Here is a 9,645-nt window from a genome sequence, read left to right on the forward strand (position 1 = left end):
CGAGGGGATGTCTGACATGTCGATAAAACTGAAAGGCCCTCGAAATGAAGAGTAATTGATGACTTGGACAAACAGGCATAAATTCCTGTTAAGTGTGGCTCAACGCCCTTGCTCTCCAGGCACCCCCCCACCCCCACCGCCGGCCCCCCCCTGCAACCAGGAACTTGGTTTTGGTGGTCATTACCTGCTCAGTGTCATTAAATTCTCTGGTAATCCGCAGGGATATGTAATTATGCTGTAGTTAGTGGTTGTTCACTAAGTAAACCCTTGGTGTACTTACCATGTAAGTCAACGGTATTTACAGGATATTTTTTCTGCCTGTAACTCAAAGCCTTACCGAAACAAATTGGAATTGCCTTCTGGAGGCCGTTGTTATAAATTACAGACCCAACATCTGTCCACATCTGCAGTGTCTAGACAGCCTGTCTCAGCTACAAGAGAGGAGAGAGATGAACGGGGGAAAGCCAGAGAGACGTGAGGAGTGGCAGAGGGAAATCTCAGATTTTTCACAATTTTTCTCTTCTGAGGTTTACCCAGATGAATCCCGTGCTGACTTCTGAAATGGACCTGAATCTTCAGCAGCCCAACACCAAGCTCTGGAGAGTTCGGGGCCCGGTCATCGCCCCTGGATGTATTGGTGATGCAGCTTCTTCCATTGGGCCCCTCTCTGCCCTGACAGGCTCTCAGAGGTCACAGCAGGGCCCAGGGCCCCGGAAGATGGAGTTACAAATACGAGGCTATCTGCGGCCAGAACAGGAGAGTTGGCCTGTTCTCCCAATTCCTTCCATCCCCTCTCCTGCTCCCTGACTCTTCCCCCCACCTGGTTTTTCAGGGCAAGGCATTCATTTGCCTGCCTCTCCTGTGGTCCCTTTCTTGCACCCACGATAAGGAGCCTGCCCGTCAGCTGAGTGATTGTATTTTTTTACAGTTCCTAGCACAAACCTTCTCATTTATATGTAAAGCAGCCATTAGTCATAGCTCCGTTCCCACACACTGCCTGATGTACAATCACATTTTGCAGCGGATGAATCTTTCCACACAGCTGCTCTGCTATGAATAATCCGTCTCCAGGCCCATAAATCAGAAAAAAATCATGCACCTCGTTCGCCTGATCCTTACACAAAGTCATATATTTTACATGAGGACGAGCTAAATATTCATGAGTCTTAAAGGCTTTTTTCATAGGCACTTGTTGGGGTTGTTTTCTACTATTGGGGGGATACCAGGTTGTATTTAGTAGAATCAGGGATTTTGGAAAGGAGAGAGGAAAAGGAGGTGAGAGAGGGTGCGTGTGTGTGTGTGTGTGTGTGTGTGAGAGAGAGAGAGAGGGAGAGGGAGAGGGAGAGAGAGAGAGAGAGAGAGAGAGATTGATTGAGATTCCAAGCTTATCTCTTAGTCTAAGCGTCATGTGGGACAAAGGATGCTCATGTGAGGTCTTAAAAACATGATAAATACTTGTTTGCTGAGCTTCCATTCTGCTCAGAGCCATGGATATTGCCTCTCTGACCTTCAAGGTCATTTCACGAACCTTTGCCTCCTCACCCGTGCAGCAGTGATTTGGGCCCTTCTCTGTGTAGGGAAGTGGCTGGGAGACCCACCTGGATCTGATGAAAGCAGAATTTGGGGGTGAAGGAGGGGAGACAGTGGGGAAAGAACAGTTAGATGTAAAGGAAATCACTCTCATGCTAACAATTCCCTCTGACCTACCCACAACTTCAGGCCTCTAGCAGCTTCCTAGTAATTTGTTTATAGCCCATTTTTTTGTTCCAGAGAGCACTTAAGGTAGCTTTCCTCACCCTCTGGTTTATTTCCCTCCCCTGGGCTATCTCCTTCCCCTCACCCCCTTAACCTCAGGCCCTGATCACTGTACTATCCTCTGGGTAAGGCTTCTGCTCAGCCGGCCCATACCGCATACTCTCCCCATACTGCTCCTCAAACCGTCTTTTCCCCTAAATGCAAAATTTGATCCGGCCAAGGAGCCGCCTTCTGTTAAAAAAGGAGTTACTTGCCTTGCCCCCGCCTCCCCCCACCCCACCTTCCCTAGCCAACCCACTCATCATAGTAACCCCGCTGCTGGCAGGTGCTTCTTCATTTTTTTTCCGGTACTCGTGCAGCATATGTGTGTTCGGTGGCCTTGTCTGACTCATTAATGCCATGGTCTGCAGTGGTGACGATGATGTGCCCTCACTTCCCTTGGAAGGGTAGAAAATTCTTCCTGGATTTCACTGACAAGCTTAAGAACATATTTCTAGGTAGAGGTTTCTTGGATTCAACTTTAGTTATGGAAACACACAAAAGCCCTCAGACCCTTTGAGCTTTCAGTAGATAGTGATCATGACTGGGTCCCAGTGGCTGTTCTCAGATGAAGAACTATGTCAAAACTGTAGTGGCAAGTCTGTGGGGGAAAATCACTTCTCTGTTTAACAGATGGGCAAACCGAGGCATAACCCTGGCAGATTTCTTTCTCAAAGTCAAATCAAGAGGAGATGACAGGAAGCTGCAATGATATCTGAGTTAACTTTTGTGAGTTTGACTCAAGGCACCCAGCTTTTCCCACCAACCCCCAGGGCCAGAGGCCAAGGATCAAAACCTTTCCCCATTTCTCTAAGTTCTTTGGGCTTGCGTACTACTCTGCTGCGTCTTGCTCCACCTGCCCTCAACCCTCTCTTGCTAACGCTCACAAAGAATCAAGTGAAAAACCCGCCAGAGAGGAGGAAAAAGTCCAAACAATCACAGATGGCAGACTCGCACATTTAATTTAAAATCATTCTTTATTATCCAAAATATTAAAATTAAAGCTATAATGCCCAAAGGAAAACACAGATTAAAACCCCCTATGTTTCACTGCCTCTTCCTCAGGGGGTCCCCAAAACACTGAGCAAGGATGCTTTGAAAAGAAAGCAGGAGTGCAGGCGCAAAGAGCCAGCTGTAGATCACTGAGCCAAACACTCGGTGACTGACCCAATCAGCTTCCCTTAAAGCCAAACACCAACTGTTTCATATGCGATTAATGATTGCCCTGGCAAGTGAAAGTGCATCAAGTCGTCACAGGTATCCTTGAACGAGAAGACACACAGCAGTCACAGGTAGCTCGTCCCTGGTATCTACATAATGATATTACCAGGCTAATCTAGGCTCAGAGATTTAATTCTGCAAAACACCATGCGCTAAATATTTATATTCATAAAAGGGCTAAGGGGAAAATTGCCCATGTGCTGCCTCTAGGCTCCCCGTTTGTCTAAAATAGGTTGCTGGATCATTTACTGTACGGTTGGGGGTCAAGGGCATCAGTCAAGTGTCAGTAGAATCCCGGTGTTTCTGGCCTGCAACTTCACCTTTTGGAAGGGGCTCATTGCTAGACTGGGGATTTGGAGGTACCCAAGAGAATGCAAAGCTCCTTCCTTCTCTGGAGATGCCAAAGCCAAAGAGGAGACTTCCTCGTATGCCGGAGCTGAGAAGGGGCAGAAGAATGGCTGAGAGTATCGGTTCCCCATTCTCTGGTGCAGAAAATCAAAGTCCAGAGGGGGACGAGAGACTGTTAGCATCGTCCTTTACACATTTCAAATTCTCATTTGTAGATACCATTCCAGTTATTGATGCTACTACCATGCTTGAACTATAAAATTGAAGAGGGACTCTTCAAATAATCATAAATAAATCAGTGCTGATGGCCTTTTGGATTTGTCTCTGTTTCCTCCTAATTCTGAGTCGTCGTCCTTACTCGAATGTTCTCATTGCAGCACACTGCTGGGCCTGAGTGCCTCCAGCATATAAGGCACAGGACCTAACCCGGCTTGGCCTAGCCCCTCTCCTAATGGGATTGCCAGGATCACTTCTGTGTCTGTCCTGGAGACTGCTCTCCTCTTCCCACCGACATCTCAAACCCAGTTCTTTCAACCCAGACCCCTCTGCCCTTCCTCTCTCCTTGGCAGAAAATGCAGATGATGGAGACTGTCTGGTTCCCCGTGCACACCATGACTTGGAGCCTTCAGCAACTTTTCCAGCACTCTGCGTATTGTAGTCGAGATGGGATCAGCTAATAAAAATTACATTGGTTACAATCCAAAAAGATTAACCAGCCTTAAGGGTTTCATGGCTATGCATTACACTTTTCAATTTTCCTACAATTAAGCTAGCAACAAATAATATTGACAAATAAACTGCCAGATCCGCTAGCTGAAGCCCTGCCGTGGGAAGGAGGGTGGTTAGCCCTTGCCTAATCGGAAGGTCCAGCCTGTGAGTTCTAGCATGCTGGGGCATTGGCACTTGAGCCGTATAGGTGGAGGGGTGATGAGGAATGGGTGCCGGCTGCTGTGCTCCTAAATGAGAATGAAAAAGATGACGATCCTGACTCTTGACCTGCTGTCACCTCTGGGGAGTTTTCCTGGTTTCACTGATTTCTCAATCTCCTGCTCGAGGAAATCCAGGAGGTCTATATTCTTATGAGGCAGAACGATATCAACTCATTAATTAATTTGGAGTCCCAGATCCAGGGCCTGAAATAAATTAGACCTAGGGCTAATAAAATTGGGGGGCAGGTTGAGATGAGAGTCTCCTCCGTAGGAAAGCTCTCCCACACAGATGCTGATAGAGGTCTGTGGAGGCCAGACTTTTCCCTGCTTGGCTGCCCCGGCGCTAGGGAGGGCAGGAGGCTGCAGGATATTCTGGAACCTGTCTGCACTATTTCTAGTGCTCAGTGTTGGAGAAGAAGACCATGGGAGCAAGGGCTGCGAAGGGAATCAGGATCATTGTTATTTAATGAGAATTTACCGTGTGCTGGGCGCTGGGTTAAGTGCTCTCACTTGGCAATTTATTTAATCCTCATCATCTGTGAAGTAGATCCCATTCTCTATTCCCATCTTTTTTTTTTTTTTTTTTTTTTTTTTTTTTTTTTTTTTTAAATTTTTTTTTCAACGTTTTTAATTTATTTTTGGGACAGAGAGAGACAGAGCATGAACGGGGGAGGGGCAGAGACAGAGGGAGACACAGAAGCGGAAACAGGCTCCAGGCTCTGAGCCATCAGCCCAGAGCCTGACGCGGGGCTCGAACTCACGGACCGCGAGATCGTGACCTGGCTGAAGTCGGACGCTTAACCGACTGCGCCACCCAGGCGCCCCTCCCATCTTACAGTTAAACTTAGAGAAATTAAATAGTAGCTCATGGATTGAACCCAGGTTTGGGTTCTAGAGCCTGTGCTGTTAACCACAAAACTGTTGAAAACTGCCAAGTGATTATAGGTACAAGAGAACTGTCTTTCTACAGCAGGATCTAAATTCTGATCTAAGCTAGAAACAGGACATCTATCCTCAGAGTTAGGTTCGTTTTGATGCTATGTTTGATCTTCATCAAAATCCACAAATATCTGTCAAGAACCCAGGATCCTGGGCCCAATGGGAGACTGAGGGACTGTCCTTTGTTCCTCAAATTATGACCTAAGGACAGTCTTTAACTAAATCATCTGGGAGGCTTGTTAAGATGCTGGTGCATGACCCCCACCCAATCTTCTTGATCAGGATCTCTGAATATGGGGGCTCGTGAGCCTGCTGTTTAACCAGCTCTCCGGATGATTATGCATCCAAACGTGGGAAACAGTTGGTATAATCTGTGAACACTGGCTTCCAGTAGTTTCAATCAGATCCCAAACCTCCACTGTGGTATCCAGGCCACCAGTCTGACCCTAGGTGGCCCTCACCTCCACTCTCCCCGATCGTTCCAGCCTTTCATACATGCCAGCTGTGTTCTCCTGTCTTCGTTCTAATTCACCCTGGTCCTCGCCCTCACCTATGTGTGCCTTCCCCTCCACTCCTCACCTGGATCTGGGTTTTACATACGTGGTATGTATGTAAACGCCTGGTATGGCGTTTTTCTCTCCTCTCCCTCTCCCCCTCCTTGTAATGTAATTTTTATTTAAGTGTAATATACATACAGAAAAGTGCACAGAATAATAAGGTTACAGCTCAATGAATTTCTTCAAAGTGAATATACCCGTGTAGCCAGCATGAAGTCTCTCTCTTTTTTTAAGACACAAATTTGACTCTAAATAGCACCAAAGAGTAATTTAAGTCTTAATCTCTTAAAGGGACAGCAAAGAAGGGAAATTCCACCATACATCACTGCTTAAAGACCTCTCCTTATAGAAGCTTCTCCCCACCAAAATCTTTCTCCCTTCTTCCACTCTTCCTTGTCACAAATACTTATTGAACAACTACCACATTAGGTGCTGGCTAGATAATGCTGAACAAGATATACCTGAGTCCTGATTCAAGGGCACTTGTAGTCTCACGGGGGAGACAAATGAAACACAAGTAAGCAAACAATAATTCTGAATTACGATGAATGCTCTGAAGGGACTAACTGGGTGCCCTGATGCCTGCCCAGTGAGACAGACCGTCAGGAGAGGAGAAAAGAGCGACTTAGGTGAGAGTATGAACAGCAAGTGTAAAGGCTCTGAGGTGGGACCTACCTTGGCTCAAGAGAGAATTTTTTTCCCTTCTCCTCTGATTTAGGTGGTCTTTCTTCAGTTCCTCCTCCTTCAGAATCTCTTCTTTCCCACCAAAACCTTTTGATCCTGTGTGTCTCTTCTGCACAGAACAATCTACCACTTTCTCTCTTCCAGCATAATAAAGGTTCAGCAACACAACCCCCAACTGCTTAGTGAGGTAGAGAAGGGGGAAAGAACGTGAACTTGCCCTGTAATTTGTGGGGGGGTGGTGGTGAGGGGTAGTCCCAGAAACATTTAGGTAGGATTAATCCACCTACTGTTTGGAATCAACCCTCAGTCCACCCTCAGTGGAGTTGTCCCTAAGCTACTTCTCAAGTTATCATTGGGAGCATCACAAAGCACTTCTGCTCTGGAACTCAGAGGTGTGGAATCAGGAAGTCTCATGGGTGGTTTTAGCAGCTAACTGTTTTGTTCCTGAGATAACGCTCCCCCCATAGATACCCTGGTATTGAAGGGAAGGGGCAGCACAGTCTGTGACCCAGAGGGTTTGGCTGTGAACCATTCAAGTTCTCACCTAGTACTGATGACTTGAATAAAAATGTTTTACAACCAGAAGACCTGAAGATTCCAGAGTGGCTCCATGGCTCTATCATCTGGCTTCTCTTCCCGCCCAAGTCATTGGGGGTCCGACAAATCCTCTGACCCCAGAGGGAGGCCGAACACATCCTTCCACTTGCCCCTTCTCTCCCTTTTCCACCTCCACCCCCAGCCATCCTCAGATTCTCTTTCCATCCTTTCTTCTATGGTCTGGCCCCTTCTCTGAGGGACTCTCTCAGTCAGATTCCCTGACACATGACCGAATTGGGGAGAATGTTGGGAGGCGAGCGCTCATAACAAAAGCCCAGCTTTACAACCCTCCGCATATTTCCAGCATTGTGTGATCAGAGCGTCTCCTTCTGTTAAATCCCCCATCATCTGGAGAAGGTAAATTAAAACAAACAGCCACAAAAAACTACTCTGCCATGCTTAGATTCAAGTTAAGGCCTCACAGCTGAATTTGTTAAAGGAATCTTTGCTGAGTCCTCTCTGGACCTGAGTCCTTGACAGGATTCCGTCTGGTCTTTGTCACTGCCATCATCACCACCGCCCTGTAACATTTACTAAGTCCTTAGCATGAGCTGGGGCGCTGACAAAGTGCTTTCTATGTGTCTTCTCCCCCTGGTCCAGCTAAACCTGGACTGCTAAGCCTGAACAAGGACAGTGTTTGTCCAGGGCTCTTCTGTAAATGAGGCAGACCCTCAGGCCAGTACTGGAACCAGCAGGGGTGGGGAGGAGTGGGCTTGCTAAATTTAGGCCAAAAAAAAAAAAAAAAGAATGCCCAGTTAAATTTAATTTCAGATAGGGTACTCAGGGGTTGGAGGTAAAGTCTAGATAGGCTGCTCTCTGACAGTTGGGACAAGTTTGCAACAGTTCTCTGACAGACTGGAGAGTAGCATTCGGTCATGTCTCCATTTAATAATGATGTGGAAAGATACTAGCTTGGGATAAAGGAATTCTGTTCTCTGGAAAGTTTCGAGACCAGAAATCAGGACAGAGCTTTATGACATTATAAACTGCAAGCTATTGACATATTCATGGCTAAAATGATATATCTGAGATTTGCATCATTATAATCCAGAGGACAGGGGAAAGAAGAGGGTGGGGGGTACACATGAAACAAAAGTGGCCATAATGTAGCCGGGACACAGGGGTTGCCGGAGCCCCTGGCTCCAGGAGTCCCAAAGAGATCAGGTTCGGCCGCTCGCTACTGACAAAATCCAAAAGCAGAGAGATTAGTGGAGGTGAAACAAGAAAGGGACTTATTTCACGGAGACCATCACTGGAAAGAGTGGATTAATGTCTCAAAGACTGTCTCCAAAGTTCTGAAAACACTTCCAGGTTTGTATAAGGAAGATGTGGGACAAAGGTGGGTGGGTCCATGCTGGTGGGCAGTGAGGTCAGGTGGATCATCATCTTAGGGTCCATCACAGGCAGGGTCTTGCTCACTCAGGGCAGTTCTTCTGGCTTGAAAGCATAGTTTCACTTCCTATCACAAGCTTTGCCTGCAGGGTCTTTTGCCTGAGTTAAGAGGTAAGCTGGAAAGAAGAGCTCAGAAAGCTGGAGGTCCCTTTCGATAAGTCAATATTTTTGAGGCTGAGTAATGAGTGAAAAGAGTTCATTATATTCTTCTCTTTACCTTTGTATATGTTTGAAAGTTTACCTAATTGGAAGTTCAATACCCACCCACATGTACACATACACTGTGCCTTTTTCCCCTTTTCTTTCTGTGTGTGTGTGTGTGTGTGTGTGTGTGTTTACTTCTGGGTGTTTTCTTTTTCTCGGTTGTTTTGTTATTGCTTCTGAAGTAATGTGTGTGTGTGGGGGGGGTTTAATTTTTAAATGGCAGCCTATTATAGCTGTGGAAAAGACAAACCAAGTCAAATGGGTTCTATTTGCATCTGGGCCAGTGAGAAAAGGGCTCCTAGGATCCAGGTGCAGTGGAGGTAGAAGGGAGGATTGTGTGAGAACCCCAAGAAGATGCAAATTCTGGGATAGGGAGGCCAGACCTTTTTGTAGAGCTGTCCTGGCACCCTCCTCTATACTCCCACCCATCCTCAGAGTTGTTCCCTCAAAAGTTGTCTCTTCGTACATGGAAGAGATGGCATTTGATTTAAGGGACGGTTTCTTAGCATTAAAGTTCTGCCTTTCTGCTACCTTGTGTCCTAGTATAATCCCAGACCTCTTGGGGGCTGACAGCCTGGCCGTCTGGATTGTTCTCTGTTAGCCTACTAATGTGCCCCATGTAGAAGGTCCTTCCAGCTGAAAGTCTCCCTGTGGTTTTTTCCTGGGGCCTCCCTGAATGATCTGCCCTGGACTGCAGGCTGTCCAGATCCCAGATCTCATCCACCCCTAAAGCAGTCCCATGCTAAAGTCTTCTATTTGCCCTTCCAGATCCCTTTTCCATTCTTACCCGCCCTACTGTGGACCCTGGGAAACAACCTAGGTGAACTGCATCTTGCCCTCTGGTTCCTGTTTGGCCAACAGGAGATATAAGAAGATTAGAGGAGAGTGCGGTATGAATCATTCTATATCCCTTTCCTGTTAAGTTACTGTGGAAGGGCTGCATCCCCTTGTGAAGGTCACAGATATCGTCAATGGCCCTT

The 9,645-nt window shown here is 46.8% G+C and overlaps 1 long non-coding RNA gene across 1 annotated transcript in view; it reads left to right on the forward strand.

Moving 5' to 3' along the window:
- Positions 1-1,094, forward strand: part of LOC131493250 (uncharacterized) — a 39,062-nt gene extending 37,968 nt beyond the window's left edge. The window contains exon 3 of the long non-coding RNA XR_009252541.1: positions 528-1,094. This is a non-coding gene — a long non-coding RNA (uncharacterized LOC131493250). The remainder of the gene's footprint in view (positions 1-527) is intronic.
- Positions 1,095-9,645: the final 8,551 nt, after the last annotated feature.

The sequence above is a fragment of the Neofelis nebulosa genome, chromosome 13 (genome assembly GCF_028018385.1).
Source record: "Neofelis nebulosa isolate mNeoNeb1 chromosome 13, mNeoNeb1.pri, whole genome shotgun sequence".
Classification (NCBI taxonomy): domain Eukaryota; kingdom Metazoa; phylum Chordata; class Mammalia; order Carnivora; family Felidae; genus Neofelis; species Neofelis nebulosa.